The sequence below is a fragment of the Cherax quadricarinatus genome, chromosome 10 (genome assembly GCF_038502225.1).
Source record: "Cherax quadricarinatus isolate ZL_2023a chromosome 10, ASM3850222v1, whole genome shotgun sequence".
NCBI classification, from domain to species: Eukaryota; Metazoa; Arthropoda; class Malacostraca; order Decapoda; family Parastacidae; genus Cherax; species Cherax quadricarinatus.
In genome coordinates, this window is record NC_091301.1 from 5072514 (window position 1) to 5091622 (window position 19109).

Here is a 19109-nt window from a genome sequence, read left to right on the forward strand (position 1 = left end):
TGTGGTAATGAAAAAGTTTTCTACCTTGTTTCCTCAATGTTCTGTCTATATCTGACCTTTCAGGCTTCCTCAGCGGTATTTTACAAAAACGTTATATACTTTTGCATACAACGATTATGAGTGTTTGCAAAGGTATATCTGATAGTTCTTGTTTATTTTATCCCAACAGATTCTCTGACTGTTTAAGTTAAACTTACCGAATATCCCATAAGATATACTATTTCTGGGAGTTTTCCACCTCTGCATTTCTATGATGCTGTGATCACAGTGTATTGTATTTATAATTACGTCTTTGATTACTACTTCGTTGTTCATGATGATCCAATTCAGTTTATTTTAATTTCTAGTGGGTTCTGTAATTTATGAGTTCCAGATGCTTGCAAGAAGAGTTTCTAGTACAACACTGTGATCTTCCATCTTTCATTACAAGTTTCGGAGGATGAAATCGTCGAGGAGGATAATGCTTACCTGGAGGTTATTTCGGGGATCAACGCCCCCGCGGCCCGGTCCATGACCAGGCCTCCCGATGGATCAGGGCCTGATCAACTAGGCTGTTACTGCTGGCCGCACGCAGTCCAACGTACGAGCCACAGCCCGGCTGATCTGGCACTGACTTTGTTAAGGACCCTGGTGGTTTAGCGAACTCCTCAGGCATTGTTAAAGGGTTTATAAATCAGGATAATCACTAAGATTTTTTTCTCCATTTCGGTACCCAGTATGTCTACTCTTTCATTTGTGTTACACAGAGACCTACAGTGACGCTCTTCACTCTATCACATCCACAAATATTGTAATTTTTAACCTTTATCTCTCAGTACAAAACTTACCTTATATATATTTCTGTAAAACCTCCAAACAATGCATTTGCTTCTGTGAGGAGCCCACTTGTGTATTTAATTTTATTTCTATTTGTTTTTAACTGCTGACTATTACAAAAGAAAAAGGAAGAGGGATTTGCCATTTGGGATGTTAGGGTTTGGTATAGTTTATGTCTTTGTTGTTGTATCATCGTGTATTATGTCTCTCAGGATATATATCCCCGGTTCCACCAGTGCTGGTAATGTGAACTGATATATATTTGCCCCAGGTGTGTGAGGTACTGATATGCTGCGTTGCTTTGCCATCTGTCTATATAAGAATAAGAATATAAGAATGAAACAACACTGCAGAAGACCTACTGGCCCAGGTCCTTATCAAAACACCCATATATTTGTACAATCTTTCCCTAGAGCTACCCGAGAAATTACTCCTGTACCCCAGACACCAATCAAACCCAGCCCCTCCCACTCATATATATGTATGTCCAAATATATGAGTGGGAGGGGCCTCGATTACCCTACTAGCCGCTTCTTAGTAAGTATTTCCACAATGTTGTGTCCTCTCTACGTGGAACTTTGGGCAGCTCATATCGTAAGACCGCAATACACCGGCACCCAGCAACACACCAGCACCCAGCAACACACCAGCACTCAACACACCAGAACCCAAAAACACACCAGCACCCAACAACACACCAGCACTCAACATACCAGAACCCAACAACACACCAGCACCCAACAACACACCAGCACTCAACACACCAGAACCCAACAACACACTAGCAACCAGCAACACACCAGCACTCAACACACCAGAACCCAACAACACACCAGCACCCAACAACACACCAGCACTCAACACACCAGAACCCAACAGCACACTAGCAACCAGCAACACACCAGCACTCAACACACCAGAACCCAACAACACACTAGCAACCAGCAACACACCAGCACTCAACACACCAGAACCCAACAACACACCAGAACCCAACAACGCACCAGCACCCAACAACACACCAACAGTCAAAACAACAGCACTCAGCCACACACCAGCACCCAGCAACATTCAAAACAACAGCCCCACCAACACACCAGTACTCAGCAACACACTAGCAAACAGAAACACACTAGCACCCAGCAACACACTAGCACACAACCCACTAGCAGACAGCAACACACTAGTACACATCAATACACCAGCTTACAGCAACACACTAGCACCCAGCAACACACTAGTACACAGCAACACACTAGCAGAAAGAAACACACTAGCACCCAGCAACACACTAGCACACAACCCACTAGCAGACAGCAACACACTAGTACACATCAATACACCAGCTTACAGCAACACACTAGCACCCAGCAACACATTAGTACACAGCAACACACTAGCAGAAAGAAACACACTAGCACCCAGCAACACACTAGCACACAACCCACTAGCAGACACCAACATTCTGGTACGCAGCAATACACTACCATACAGCAATACACTTTATGCATCAATATACTAGCCCCTAGAAACACACCAGCACCTAGCAACACACTAGGACCAGGTAATTCAAAAGCACTCAGCAACACACCAGCACCTAGCAACACTCTAGAACCTAGTAACACACTAGCACCCGGTAATTCAAAAGCACTCAGCAACACACCATCACCTAGCAACACACTAGCACCCACACAGCTCTGCTGTTATAGCTACAGACAGGTCATCACAGCAGTACCCAGCTTACAAAAGAACTTGTGGTACTTACGTTTTGCCGGACAGAGGGTGACCGGGTGTATGGGCAGAGTTAGGTAGGGTCACTCCAGGTTATGTACACACTGGGCTTTACAGCACACACTGCAGAGCCCACACGCTATGAACACACTGTGTGCCAACCCAGTGTGTGTCTAGAAACAGTTTCCAGCAAACTAGTTTTTTTCTAACAGCAGGTGTGAGTGTTGTGGTGTGGCTAGGGAGGAACGGGGTGACCCACACACCGTGTGCGGGGTCACGTCAACAGTAAAATGGGTAAACACAGGACAGTTGGCGGGACGTGCAGGAGGGGGCGGTGTTAGTGCATGTGTGTGTGACAAGTGTGTAGCAACAGGTGTTGCCTCGCCCGCTGGTGGCACACAACTGAGGCAGCCAGCCAGGGGCCCAGGGATCACCTTGGCACTAGGTGCCACCAGTACCACCAACAAGAGTCCAGGACGCACACTCCGCCAGCCAGGCATCATCTGACAGTGTTGTATAAATCAACCATCAGTGTTGCCGAGGTATGCATCATACTTCCTTATCATACTCCCCACCTCTTCGTACATAGCGACACACTTATTATTATAGTACTAGTAATAGTAATAATATATTCAAAAGGAAATGCTCAATGAGTTGGGGGCTATCTGGCGCCTAGGAAAGAAAAAAGTAACGAAGCTGGTATTCCTTGCTTGAAGAAGCCATCACCAGCATCAAAGACCCGCTCATGAAGGATAATATTACCAAGAATTTAATACTGACCCAGTGAAGTCAACTTTACACAAGTGTTACATTATTACAGGCAAGGTGACTCTCACACACTTCAACGTTACACTCTGCACCATGGTTAGCGTACACATGTACGAGTGATGAGCACACTGGCGAACTCATTGTGCAATGGACCTCATGGGTGACAGCACGTAGGTAGACAGGATTTCGCCCATAGGTTACACCTTTGAACCAAGTGACAGTATATGGTGTAATTATATGGTAAAATTGCGCAAGCGCCACGCGCACCCCTACCCGCATTCCACGGATCCCCACCTACCAGTCCACCACCCCACACCTGATAACACTCATCCCAGGGTCACACCATAACACTTCAGGGTCATACCATTAACACTCATCCCAGGGTCATACAATAACACTTCAGGGTCATACCATTAACACTCATCCCAGGGTCATACAATAACACTTCAGGGTCATACCATTAACACTCATCCCAGGGTCACACCATAACACTTCAGGGTCATACCATTAACACTCATCCCAGGGTCATACAATAACACTTCAGGGTCATACCATTAACACTCATCCCAGGGTCACACCATAACACTTCAGGGTCATACCATTAACACTCATCCCAGGGTCATACAATAACACTTCAGGGTCATACCATTAACACTCATCCCAGGGTCACACCATAACACTTCAGGGTCATACCATTAACACTCATCCCAGGGTCATACAATAACACTTCAGGGTCATACCCCATGATAAGACTCATCCCAGGGAATCTGTCACCACTGAACGTCATGATATTCTCCATGACCCACTCTAAGATTTTGTTTATATCTTCCTTTAATTTTTTTATGTCCTCTTATGAGGTGATTTTCAATGCCTATTGAGGAATCACATGCGAATGATGATACGAAACTGTAGCGAACAGTTTTAGCTGTCCACTTTACATAAGGACAGAAAACAGTAGAGGTGCTGGGACTATGCCTTGGGGTACTAAACTATTTACCTCGCTATGACTGGATTTTTCTTTGTAATCTACGTATCTGTGTTCTGTTTGCCAGAAAATGTAAAATTCATTTACCTACTTTTCCCTGTCATACTTACCGCCCTCAAATAATGTACAATCACGCTGTGGTCGCAGTTGTCAAATACCTTTGTGAAATCTGTGTACACCACGTCTGGATTTTGGTTTTCTTCCAACACCTCTGTACGTAATTCTGTCGCAGTGGTTTAGTAGCAGTGACAAGCATCAACTTTCTTTTCTAAATCCATACAGGTTAGGGCTGTGCAGGTTATGCTGTTCCATAAAAGTTGTAATTTGATGTATAATTCCCCTTTCAAAGACTTTCATGATGTGTCATGTTAGGGCTACTAGTCACATCACACTCATCCCCGTCACAACATAATACTCACCCCAGGGTCACACCATAATACTCACCCCAGGGTCACGTCATAACATTCATCCCAGTGTCCCAACATAATACTCACCCCAGGATCACACCATAATACTCACCCCAGGGTCACACCATAATACTCACCCCAGGGTCACACCATAATACTCACCCCAGGGTCACGTCATAACATTCATCCCAGGGTCCCAACATAATACTCACTCCAGGATCACACCATAATACTCACCCCAGGGTCACGTGATAACATTCATCCCAGGGTCAAACCGTAATACTCACCCCAGGATCACACCATAATACTCATCTCAGGGTCACGTGATAACATTCATCCCAGGGTCAAACCGTAATACTCACCCCAGGATCACACCATAATACTCATCTCAGGGTCACACCATAATGCTCACCCCAGGTTCACAACATAATGCTCACCCCAGGGTCACAACATAATGCTCACCCCAGGTTCACAACATAATGCTCACCCCAGGTTCACAACATAATGCTCACCCCAGGGTCACAACATAATGCTCACCCCAGGTTCACAACATAATGCTCACCCCAGGGTCACATCACAACACTCATCCCAGGGTCACATCATAACTCATCCCAGCCATACAATAACTCGCAACACTGTGGTACATGCTATACTTCAAAGGGATGGGTCCTTGATGCTGGTGAAGGGCTTTTGATCCAAGAAATATAAATAGCTTTCCCTTCCTTGGATGAAACCTGATCATTTTCCCCTTTCCAGGTTTTGTATGATCAATTACGGGTTTACCGATTTCCTATATAATAATAATAATAATAATAATAATAATAATAATAATAATAATAATAATAATAATAATAATCTATACTGGCTACTTTGCCAGTTATTTACACTCTTAAAAACTGGCGTTCACCACAAGAACAACTAAACAGTCTCATAATCATGAAGCTAACACACATTATATGCCCTGATCTGGACACACCATGTGATGTGATATAAATCACACTATGTTACACATAAACTAGGTTATATTTCGGGACACATCCTATGATCTGCTACACAGACAGCAGCTGAAGTATACTTCAGCTTGAGGTCACTGGTGAACAACACAGGTATTTTTTTTTTTAGAGATAGTTGTGTCTAACTTTATAGCAGTGTACAAAGGTAGGAATAAATTACACTGACTTTCTTAACTTAGTCTAAGTTTAATGCAGTCTGTCAATACATTATTGTAACATCTGTTATATCAACACACATAACAAAATAACAGCACAAATACTTTCGGCCTAGTGAGACACCCTCTTCATGCTCTTGAACCAGAATATTAAAGCAATTACGATATCTCGGACTTTGTAATGTAAGTTACTCCAATAGTATGATTCACTCATTGTGTTAATGCACTTGTTTCAGTTATAATATACAGTCAACAAGATCGTTTGTAATTTTACGTAAATACAGTTGACTGTATGTTATCCCCACGACAAGTGTGTGTGTGTGTACTCACCTAATTGTGGTTGCAGGAGTCGATTCATAGCTCCTGGTCCAGCCTCTTCACTGGTCGCTACTAGCTTCACTCTCTCCCTGCTCCATGAGTTTCATCATACCTCTTCTTAAAGCTATGTATGGATCTTGCCTCCACTACATCCTTCTCCAGATTGTTCCACTTCCTGACAACTCTATGGCTGAAGAAATACTTCCTAACATCCCTGTGGCTCATCTGAGTTTTCAATTTCCAGTTGTGACCCCTTGTTGCTGTATCACATCTCGGTGTCCCTCTCAGTATTTTATACGATGTTATGTCCCTCCCTATCACTCCTGTCTTCTAGTGTTGTCAGGTTGTGTTCCCTTAACCTCTCCTCGTAGGACAAACCCCTACACCACACACAACACAACGTTCATGGAGTCTGCAGGACCCACCTGCAGCGCCATATTGGCCACTCTGCAACCTGCTTTCACTCCAGGATCCCTGTTTTATTTCTTGGCCATTAAGACTCTACAAGCATCACAACGTATCTCCCGACCAACAAAGCACTATTTTTGCATGCAGGCACATATGTGAAGACACAAAATAGGACTAGACGACCATATTCTCTAAGTAAAGGAGATGTGCTCCTCCCTAAAGTCTGCACTGCCTACAAAGAGTCAACAATTTACCCAATGCAAACTGAATAACTGCCTTAAGAATGTTCTGTTTTGTATCGGCCGACGAAGACTTACGTTCAAAGTTGTGGGTTGCGTGCATTAAGAATGTGATATCTTCCACACACTGGTTTATGTCTTCATAAGTTACCGGGGCTCGACCACAAGCAGCTACTAACGTCTGAATTTCCCTGAAAAGTTTTTTCATCTCCGCAGAGACCAAAACGAATCACTAACTCATCTTTAAAACAAGTCCACAGTGTAACCGGTGACACTGTCAGTCTCGTAGGTTATATTGTAGTGACACTGTCAGTCTTGTAGGTTATACTGTAGTGACACTGTCAGTCTCGTAGGTTATATTGTAGTGACACTGTCAGTCTCGTAGGTTATATTGTAGTGACACTGTCAGTCTCGTAGGTTATATTGTAGTGACACTGTCAGTCTTGTAGGTTATACTGTAGTGACACTGTCAGTCTCGTAGGTTATATTGTAGTGACACTGTCAGTCTCGTAGGTTATACTGTAGTGACACTGTCAGTCTCGTAGGTTATATTGTAGTGACACTGTCAGTCTTGTAGGTTATATTGTAGTGACACTGTCAGTCTCGTAGGTTATATTGTAGTGACACTGTCAGTCTTGTAGGTTATACTGTAGTGACACTGTCAGTCTCGTAGGTTATACTGTAGTGACACTGTCAGTCTTGTAGGTTATACTGTAGTGACACTGTCAGTCTCGTAGGTTATATTGTAGTGACACTGTCAGTCTTGTAGGTTATACTGTAGTGACACTGTCAGTCTTGTAGGTTATACTGTAGTGACACTGTCAGTCTTGTAGGTTATACTGTAGTGACACTGTCAGTCTTGTAGGTTATACTGTAGTGACACTCAGTCTTGTAGGTTATACTGTAGTGACACTGTCAGTCATGTAGGTTATACTGTAGTGACACTGTCAGTCATGTAGGTTATATTGTAGTGACACTGTCAGTCATGTAGGTTATATTGTAGTGACACTGTCAGTCTTGTAGGTTATACTGTAGTGACACTGTCAGTCTTGTAGGTTATATTGTAGTGACACTGTCAGTCTTGTAGGTTATATTGTAGTGACACTGTCAGTCTTGTAGGTTATATTGTAGTGACACTGTCAGTCTTGTAGGTTATATTGTAGTGACACTGTCAGTCTTGTAGGTTATATTGTAGTGACACTGCCAGTCTTGTAGTTTATATAGTAGTGACACTGTCAGTCTTGTAGGTTATATTGTAGTGACACTGCCAGTCTTGTAGTTTATATAGTAGTGACACTGCCAGTCTTGTAGTTTATATAGTAGTGATACATTAGTGAAGTGTTCAACATACATGAGTGTCATACTTCTGAGTACTTCCTTCCTCATTGTTTGTGAAGATCAAATCAAGCATATTATTACTTATTATAGGTTCTGTTAGTTCTTGGATCACTGCAAACTTTTCAGTCACAGGAATTCCTAGCGTGTGGTTCCTGGACCAGACGAGCCTGACCCATGGCCGGGCTCCGAAAGTAGTAAGACTCTCGAAAGTCATCAAAGGTATATCAAAGGTAAAGGTAGAGTACTTTTAGGTACCAGAGCTCTTCTACACTACCATACTGGAGCCCACACCTACACATACTCACCCACCGTCCTTCCCCCTCAACATACGCTCACACCTTCCTCCACATTCTCCCTAACAGATTGATAACAAACTTCATCATATTTTCTGAAAAGAAAAATATGTGATACGAATCTGAAAAAAAATGTGTCAAGTGTAAAAAACCAAGGTCACACTGCGCACAGATAGTGCCACTACAATACTGCTGCCTCCACCACAATATTAGCGTCGCCACTACACACGTACATGGTAGCCTGCCTCCACACCAGACTTTTTACACTGTGGGAAGGTGGAGAGGGAGAGTACGGCGTCATATTCATCAAATTTCTTTCTTCTGCCAACAGCTCCTCCTCACTAGACGGACGTCGTCCATCATACTACTTATTACCCTGAGAGGTGATGGAGTGAGGCTGGGGAAAGGCTGCTATTCCCGTAGCCAACGTTCTGCATACACGCAACTGTGGCCGTCTTTGATGGATATTACCCACCTGGCCACCTTTGACAGATATTACATACCTTTGGCACGTGTAGAGAGGTTTTCTGCCCTCTCAGCTTCCACCTGAAGCCAGGCTTGCTTGGTGACCTGAGGGTAAGGCTTGCCTGGGGACCTGACGGTAAGGCTTGCCTGGTGACCTGAGGGCAGGTTTGCCTGGTGACCTGAGGGTAAGGCTTGCCTGACCTGAGGGTAAGGCTTGCCTGATCTGAGGGCAAGACTTGCCTGATCTGAGGGCAAGGCTTGCCTAATTTGAGGGCAAGGCTTGCCTAATCTGAGGGCAAGGCTTGCCTGATCTGAGGGCAAGGCTTGTCTGGTGACCTGATTGTAAGGCTTGCCTGGTGACCTGAGGGCACGCCTGCTTGGTGACCTAAGGGCACGTCTGCTTGGTGACCTAAGGGCACGCCTGCTTGGTGACCTAAGGGCACGCCTGCTTGGTGACCTAAGGGCACGTCTGCTTGGTGACCCAAGGGCACGTTTGCTTGGTGACCCAAGGGCACGTCTGCTTGGTGACCCAAGGGCACGCCTGCTTGGTGACCCAAGGGCACGCCTGCTTGGTGACCTAAGGGCACGCCTGCTTGGTGACCTAAGGGCACGCCTGCTTGGTGACCTAAGGGCACGCCTGCTTGGTGACCTAAGGGCACGCCTGCTTGGTGACCTAAGGGCACGCCTGCTTGGTGACCTAAGGGCACGCCTACTTGGTGACCTAAGGGCACGCCTGCTTGGTGACCTAAGGGCACGCCTACTTGGTGACCTAAGGGCACGCCTACTTGGTGACCTAAGGGCACGCCTACTTGGTGACCTAAGGGCACGCCTACTTGACCTAAGGGCACGCCTACTTGGTGACCTAAGGGCACGCCTACTTGGTGACCTAAGGGCACGCCTACTTGGTGACCTAAGGGCACGCCTACTTGGTGACCTAAGGGCACGCCTACTTGGTGACCGCTCGATTAGCCAGTCGATTTTTTGCCAACTTTGACAGGTGTACAGTCATCACAACTTTGACAGGTGTACAGTCATCACAACTTTGACAGGTGTACAGTCATCACAACTTTGACAGGTGTACAGTCATCACAACTTTGACAGGTGTACAGTCATCACAACTTTGACAGGTGTACAGTCATCACAACTTTGACAGGTGTACAGTCATCACAACTTTGACAGGTGTACAGTCATCACAACTTTGACAGGTGTACAGTCATCACAACTTTGACAGGTGTACAGTCATCACAACTTTGACAGGTGTACAGTCATCACAACTTTGCTGGAACAACAACAACAACATGTACACAAAACACCGTGTTGAGGGTGAGGCATGAAGGTGGCTCTAGGTTTTACGATCACAGAAAGCGTCAAGCTCATCAGGCACAACCTGCAAGCCCCTCAAGGAAGGTTCCTTGATGTTGGTGAGGGGCTCTTGATTTAGGGAATTGGATCTGTGCTCCAGTTCCCCGAATTAAGCCTGAATGCCTTCCACATCCCCCCCCCTAGGCGCTGTATAATCCTCCGGGTTTAGCGCTTCCCCCTTGATTATAATAACAACAACCTGCAAGTACTTGTCTAGGTTGATGGCGGAACATAGATATTGGAACAATATATTCTGTATTAAAGGCACCACTCCATTTGCTTTGTTAACACTTCCTTAACTATGTGTCACTCTAGAAAGTTATGGCAGTGTGCAGATTAAAGGACTTGACTTCCGAGCATTTTCCATATATAGATTATAAAACCTCTATTCTCAGTGCTTTTAGGCAGTCCTAGCAATTTGGATATTTTAGCGAGTCATTGCAGGCTGTGAATGATTTCTGTATATATATTTTTTAGGTCCGATAGTTCGCTTGCTTTGCAAGATGTAAGATAAAACTCTACATTGTAGATGAGACGGTCAAGTGCTTGGAGAGAACTATCACTGACGTGGCGCCTCTGTTGGAAAAGTTCTCGTGAGTCACCTCATTTTCCTGATCTTCTCTACAGGTGTTTCACTGCGCACTATAGATAGTAAATAATTTCACAGTAATATTCAGTCGTATCTTTTTTTCGGAGATCTTTGTTCGGAGCGTTTAATAGGTTTACGTTCGTTGTTTGCGTATGGAAACAACGTGGGATATATCAGCGTTCAACTTACATACAGCTTTCCACGGCATAATACAAGAATCTACTGATATATATATATATATATATATATATATATATATATATATATATATATAAGGAATATTGTGAAGTAGATTAGTCCATTTCAGACCCCCAAACATACACGTACAATCGCACTTACATAAATACACTTACATAATTGGTCGCATTTGGAGGTGATCGTTAAGCGGGGGTCCACTGTATATATATATATATATATATATATATATATATATATATATATATATATATATATATATATATATATATATATATATATATATATATATATATATGTCGTGCCGAATATGTAAAACTGGTCAATTAGCAAGAACTCATTTAAAATTAAGTCCTTTCTGAAATTTTCTTTTATACGTTTAAAGATATATTTTTTTCATTAATGTTAATGTAAAAAATTTTAATTTTGCACCAAAAGAATCTTAGAAAACTTACCTAACCTTATTATAACAAGAGCAATTTATTTTAGCCTAACCCAACTAAATATATTTTAGATTTGTTTACAATATTTTAATACTAAACAAACACAGTGAAATATATTTTTTTCGTTAGGTTCAGAATAATTTTTGCGAAATTATTGCATATACCAATTTTCACTTGTCCTATATGGCAAGATGAACGTTGCTATTTAAGCCAAGATCGCAAGTTCTGCCTATTCGGCAGAACTTGCCTACCCCCACCACAACATCACCACTACTGCATCTGCTACCATCACCATCCTCGCTACCGCCACCACAACATCACCACTACTGCATCTGCTACCATCACCATCCTCGCTACCCCCACCACAACATCACCACTACTGCATCTGCTACCATCACCATCCTCGCTACCCCCACCACAACATCACCACTACTGCATCTGCTACCATCACCATCCTCGCTACCCCCACCACAACATCACCACTACTGCATCTACTACCATCATCATCCTCGCTACCCCCACCACAACATCACCACTACTGCATCTGCTACCATCACCATCCTCGCTACCGCCACCACAACATCACCACATACACCACTTCCACCATCATTCTCACGTTCTCTGGAGCCATTCAAAAGCTCTACAATATGTTCAACTCTAGTCCAAGCTGGAAAATGATGGAGAAAAGTGTCAGCTGCTCTGCACAGCATGTCTCACACGAGCTGCTCTGCACAGCATGTCTCACACGAGCTGCTCTGCACAGCATGTCTCACACGAGCTGCTCTGCACAGCATGTCTCACACGAACTGGTCTGCACAGCATGTCTCACACGAGCTGCTCTGCACAGCATGTCTCACACGAGCTGCTCTGCACAGCATGTCTCACACGAGCTGCTCTGCACCACTCTCTCAAGCCTTTCGCAATTCATCTCTGGGATGAAGATAACTTTTGCAATCGTCTAAAATTTGCATCTGACACCAGACACTTAATCAGATCTAAACTACATTCAAACCTAGATGAAAGACCATGACTGCTTCTTCATGAATTCTGGTCCTCGAGAGAAAGGACCTCGGACATGTTCAGGTGGGCTGCAGGATTGACTGGCTAAGCCACGTTGCTGAGAGCCTTCTTATCACAACCTCAATGATGTTGCAAGAAAAAAATGTTAAAGGGAGAGAGACGTTTGCAATGGGATATCAACGATTATTACTGCTTCTCTATCTGCTGACGGTTCCGGAGGTCATCGCCACCACGACCTGGTCTCGGATCATTCATCTTGGCTACTAGCCTGATCAGTCAGGTTACTGGTTCTAACAGCATGCAGTTCGACTTAAGAACTAGGGCCCGGCTAATCACCAACTATCCGGACTTGAAGAATTGAGACACTTATGCAACATATGGGAATCTTTATTGAAGAAACGTTTCGCCACACAGTGGCTTCATTAGTCCAGTACAAAGTAGAAAATGGGTAAGGAGAGGAGGAGTTTGAGGTAATCAGTCTCTCAGCCTGGAATCGATGTGTTCAGTCCATCACTCTTGTAGGAAGTACAGCATAGGACCAGAGAGGTAACTTATATACTGCAGTCAGGTGAGTCGAAGCAGGAGGTGGGATCACAGTGGAACCTGCCACTAGTGTAAGTAGGTCGTCGTCCAAAGGTTGGACACTACTTACACTAGTGGCAGGTTCCACTGTGATCCCGCCTCCTGCTTCGACTCACCTGACTGCAGTATATAAGTCACGTCTCTGGTCCTATGCTGCACTTCCTACAAGAGTGATGGACTGAACACATCGATTCCAGGCTGAGGGACTGATTACCTCAAACTCCTCCTCTCCTTACCCATTTTCTACTTTGTATTGGACTAATGAAGCCACTGTGTGGCGAAACGTTTCTTCAATAAAGATTCCCATATATTGCATAAGTGTCTCAATTCTTCAAGCTGTCGGTTTTCAAAACCATTCATCACAACTGTCCGGACGATCACAAAAGGTTTCTCTTGAAGAGTCGGGGATAATGTCTGTTGATGATTTGTCTTTTATAAGAAGGGAAAGTGTTCCTAAGTCTTGGACGTTTAATTCTTACTTAGCTAACTTTTAGTGTACTACTTATTAGACTTTTTTTTTTATTTTGTCTCGTCAGTCGATGCAACTTCTCTAGTAGAGAATATTAATATGCAGATTTACAACCAGTTCTTCCAGTAATTCAGTGTAAGGATTTAGAATAAGTCCCTCCAGTAATTCAATGTAGATTTAAAACCAGTCTCTCCAGGATTACAGTGTACAGATTTAGAACAAATCTCTCCAGTATTTCAGTGTGCAGATTTAAAACCAGTCCCTCCAGTATTACGGTGTACAGATTTAAAAATCAGTGCCTCCAGTATTACGGTGTGCAGATTTAAAACCAGTTACTCCAGTATTACGGTGTACAGATTTAAAAATCAGTGCCTCCAGTATTACGGTGTGCAGATTTAAAACCAGTCACTCCAGTATTACGGTGTACAGATTTAAAAATCAGTGCCTCCAGTATTACGGTGTACAGATTTAAAAATCAGTGCCTCCAGTATTACAGTGTACAGATTTAAAACCAGTCCCTCCAGTATTACAATATACAGATTTAAAACCAGTCCCTCTAGTATTACAGTGTACAGATTTAAAACCAGTCCCTTCAGTATTACAATGTACAGATTTAAAACCAGTCCCTGCAGTATTACAATGTACAGATTTAAAACCAGTCCCTGCAGTATTACAATGTACAGATTTAAAACCAGTCCCTGCAGTATTACAATGTGCAGATTTAAAACCAATCCCTGCAGTATTTTCCAGTCCTGGAGTCTAAGCGTTCCCAGCAGTTTCAAAACACTGTCTGACTTAATATATAAGGGGCAGTAAAAGCGAGGCAGGATAACAGCTCTTAGCTTCTGAACTGAACTATGAACAAAAAATTAAACAGAAAATAAAAAATCGTGATGGTGTTACTGAGGTATTTCCTACCAATAAACGTTATAGAGCACTTTAAGCCTCATGTTTCCTTGCAATAAAGAACACACAGCTTTACCTTCACGTTTCCCAGCAATAAAAGGGAAAGAAGCTTTAGCATTATGTTTCCAAACAATAAAATACATTGAACCATCAAAAGCATCAAAGGTTCTAGCAATAAAGCATAAATTTTTTTAGCCTCATGTTCCCAGTAATAAAGCACACAAGAAGCTTTATACTAACATCTCCCAGTAATAAATCACACAAGAAGCTTTATCTTAACATCTCCCAGTAATAAAGCACACCAAGAAGCTTTATCTTAACATCTCCCAGTAATAAATCACACAAGAAGCTTTATCTTAACATCTCCCAGTAATAAAGCACACCAAGAAGCTTTATCTTAACATCTCCCAGTAATAAAGCACACCAAGAAGCTTTATCTTAACATCTCCCAGTAATAAAGCACACCAAGAAGCTTTATCTTAACATCTCCCAGTAATAAAGCACACCAAGAAGCTTTATCTTAACATCTCCCAGTAATAAAGCACACCAAGAAGCTTTATCTTAACATCTCCCAGTAATAAAGCACACCAAGAAGCTTTATCTTAACATCTCCCAGTAATAAAGCACACCAAGAAGCTTTATCTTAACATCTCCCAGTAATAAAGCACACCAAGAAGCTTTATCTTAACAACTACCAGTAATAAAGCACACAAGAAGCTTTATCTTAACATCTCCCAGTAATAAAGCACACCAAGAAGCTTTATCTTAACATCTCCCAGTAATAAAGCACACAAGAAGCTTTATCTTAACATCTCCCAGTAATAAAGCACACCAAGAAGCTTTATCTTAACATCTCCCAGTAATAAAGCACACCAAGAAGCTTTATCTTAACATCTCCCAGTAATAAAGCTTTATACTAACATCTCCCAGTAACCAAGAAGCTTTATCTTAACATCTCCCAGTAATAAAGCACACCAAGAAGCTTTATCTTAACATCTCCCAGTAATAAAGCACACCAAGAAGCTTTATCTTAACAACTCCCAGTAATAAAGCACACAAGAAGCTTTATCTTAACATCTCCCAGTAATAAAGCACACCAAGAAGCTTTATCTTAACATCTCCCAGTAATAAAGCACACAAGAAGCTTTATCTTAACATCTCCCAGTAATAAAGCACACCAAGAAGCTTTATCTTAACATCTCCCAGTAATAAAGCACACCAAGAAGCTTTATCTTAACATCTCCCAGTAATAAAGCACACCAAGAAGCTTTATCTTAACATCTCCCAATAATAAAGCACACCAATAAGCTTTATCTTAACATCTCCCAGTAATAAAGCACACCAAGAAGCTTTATCTTAACATCTCCCAATAATAAAGCACACCAAGAAGCTTTATCTTAACATCTCCCAATAATAAAGCACACCAATAAGCTTTATCTTAACATCTCCCAGTAATAAAGCACACCAAGAAGCTTTATCTTAACATCTCCCAATAATAAAGCACACCAAGAAGCTTTATCTTAACATCTCCCAATAATAAAGCACACCAATAAGCTTTATCTTAACATCTCCCAGTAATAAAGCACACCAAGAAGCTTTATACTAACATCTCCCAGTAATAAAGCACACAAGAGAAGCTTCAGTCTCACGCTTTATTGGGAATGTAATAACTCGTTTTAATAAAAAATAAATAATGTCTGCTAATTCTAATTTTTTTTTTGTATGGATGAATGAGGTGAGGAAGTTTGTGGGTAACGTGAAGACGGTGGTAGGCAACATTGTTAAGGCTTCGCTGTTGAAAATATGATCAGTGAGGCTGTTAGTGATCACTCCACATCGAGAATAACTCGAACAATGCAAAAGAAGAGTTTATCCAGCACACTCACCCTAACTGACCTCGTTCGTTCACTCTCTCTCTCTTTTTTTTTTACACAGGGTTTGACAAGGTTAAGGATCCCTAGCTTTATTAACAAGCTATTTACAGGTTAAGGATTCCTAACTTTATTGACAAGCTAAGAGCTATTACCTACATCAGCTCATTTGAAAGCATTTTTATTGTTATGAGACATACAAATAGGGAACAGGATGAAGTTGGAGCCATCTGTGAGCCAACATTTTCATTTGATCAACTGACTTTATCTCGTTGACATCATTATTTTGTACGAATGTGTTTCATACTCGAGTCATCCTGGGTATATAGGATCTCAGATGGAGTGAAGTTCTGGAGAAGGGTACAGTCAGAGTGAAGTTGCTGCTTTCTGCCCGTCTTGTGGCATAAAAGCTTGTTTCACGCTGTCCTCGAAGTGGATCCAAGTGTGGTACTTTGACAATATTGGCCTTGTACATAACAGTAAGGCCACCCACATCCCTCCTATGTTGAAGGCTCTGCTGAAATGACAGATTCTCTCTCTCTCTCTCTCTCTCTCTCTCTCTCTCTCTCTCTCTCTCTCACTCTCTCTCTCTCTCTCTCTCTCTCTCCCTCTCTCTCTCTCTCTCTCTCTCTCTCTCTCTCTCTCTCTCTCTCTCTCTCTCTCTCTCTCTCTCTCCCTTTCTCTCTCCCTCCCTCTCTCTCTCCCTCTCTCTCTCCCTCTCTCTCTCCCTCTCTCTCTCCCTCTCTTACTTTTAATCGGAAACTAACCTATTTCACCAACTTTGATTTGTCTGTTACTCTTGCATTCCACCCTACCTCCACTATCCCCTCCCCATCACATATTCCTCCCCTTCGCACATCCTCCCTGCAGAGGTTGGTTGATCAGGCCCTGATCCACCATGAGGCCTGGTGACAGACCGGCCAACGGGGGTGTTGACCTCCGAAACCCTGTCCAGGTATACTCCAGGTATAGAGCTGTATGATCCTTTCCAGTTTAGACCTTAAATTATTTATAATGAAAGCAAAAAAAGAAAAACAAGTGACAGAGACATGTTTTAACATTATGAACCTTCATACCCAAGATGTGAGATAAAACAGCTGTTGCTGGCTGGCATGCAAATTACACAACAACTTAACTTAGGATCACAGTTTTAGATACACATTAAAACGAGAGAGAGAGAGAGAGAGAGAGAGAGAGAGAGAGAGAGAGAGAGAGAGAGAGAGAGAGAGAGAGAGAGAGAGAGAGAGAGAGAGAGAGAGAGTGAGTTATTTGTGGGTGGGTTGGGTTATAACTAAGGACGCCGAGCTCGGTCTCATTAAGCTCTTACCTCAATAATGGTTAAAAATATCCGCACATTATGATTACTGAGGCCAAGGAATCCTTCCTTATTACACAGCATTAGCATAATGCCAATATTGGTGCCACCAGTGTTTGTGCCACACTCGGTGGCACCAACACTGGTGTCGCAAAAACCGGCGGTAAATGCCTGTAACACTTGACCAGTTTCGAAAGTCTTCTGCCACTGCAGACAGTCCGAGACTAAACTACGCTACTGTCTGCCTGGTTAACCAGGCTATTGCTGCTAGTGGCCTACAGATTCATCACAGCACGGCTGATAAGGTGGTTTAAGCAATTTCCTGTTGAAACTGGAATTTTTCTTTCATCTTTTCCGGTTTTATATTCATAACACAAGAATGCCTCATCCGATCGACTTGAAAATTTCAACGCTGGTGTACGGTTACTAGGGCAAGATTCTCTTTGAACAGCTGGTACTTGCGAGTGACTTATAACCAAAGTTGTGCAAGACAGTCCTAGCATCCCAGAATGACTAATAATTTCCAACAGCCTGTACGACGCAGTGTCAAAAGTTGCCTCTTATTTCGATGATTATATACAGTGAAATTCAAGTGTACGAGTAATTTTTTTATTCCCGTTAAATCACATTAAATACATATTTGTCTACCTCTTGTTAATGACTTCAGTTTTTAATTATCTTGCGGCCAGAATAAAGTTTAGTTTTTCTGCCAGTAAATTTATCTATTTACTAAATTAGACTAGAAAACCTTCAATCATCGGAGTCAGTGTGATAACCGGAGAATGGTTCATCTGATCGGCTTCAAACTTTCAGCTCAGGTGTTTTTTCCAGAGAGTGAGATCTGTGTTGTTACTGTGCTGCATAAATCCCAATTTGTAATTTTTATTACGTAAACACTGATAATTTGTATTCGAAAAAGAGCACCTTGTTATTTCTGATTAAAAATATACCATAAGGTGACAACATGCAAGTTTAGACCATTTAGGTGCAAATTTTAGGTTGCTTAAGTACTAATGTGCCAGTTTTATTAATCAAAATTAGTTTGTGAAATAGAGAATGTCTCTTCTGACTAACAATCAATGTGTTACTTCACTGGGATCTGCCTAGTTTAAATCTACTCTACATAAAACACTTTTAATTGTCTATAATATTAGCTTCTTTAAGATTATTGTAAAAAAAAAATTGTATGTTTGTGCCCGGTTTAAATATTTAATTATTTACATGCATACTTAAAATTTAATCGTTGGCAAATCTTACTTGAAGAAAAATTTTGATCGAGTCTTGGCTGTGTTGGTCCTAATTTGCCTTTTATAGAAAAACTGGGGGAAAAAAGTGGTTTTCTTGCGATAAATTTTGAAAGCCTCATCCATCTGACTTTTACCTTCAACAGTGACATCTTCACAGTGAAAATTTGAGCGGTT

At 42.3% G+C, this 19109-nt stretch overlaps 1 protein-coding gene across 14 annotated transcripts in view; it reads right to left on the reverse strand.

Moving 5' to 3' along the window:
• pins (G-protein-signaling modulator pins) overlaps window positions 1-19109 on the reverse strand; it is a 579486-nt gene that overhangs the window by 367009 nt on the left and 193368 nt on the right. For 8 of the 14 annotated variants that reach the window (XM_070083551.1, XM_070083543.1, XM_070083549.1 and 5 more), the window contains exon 1: window positions 2582-3034. The exons of 5 other annotated variants lie outside the window; for them this stretch is intronic. The gene's annotated coding sequence lies outside the window, so the exon portion shown is untranslated. Of the gene's footprint in view, window positions 1-2581; window positions 3035-19109 lie in introns of those variants that run through there. One more of the 14 variants, XM_070083553.1, reaches the window with a different exon arrangement.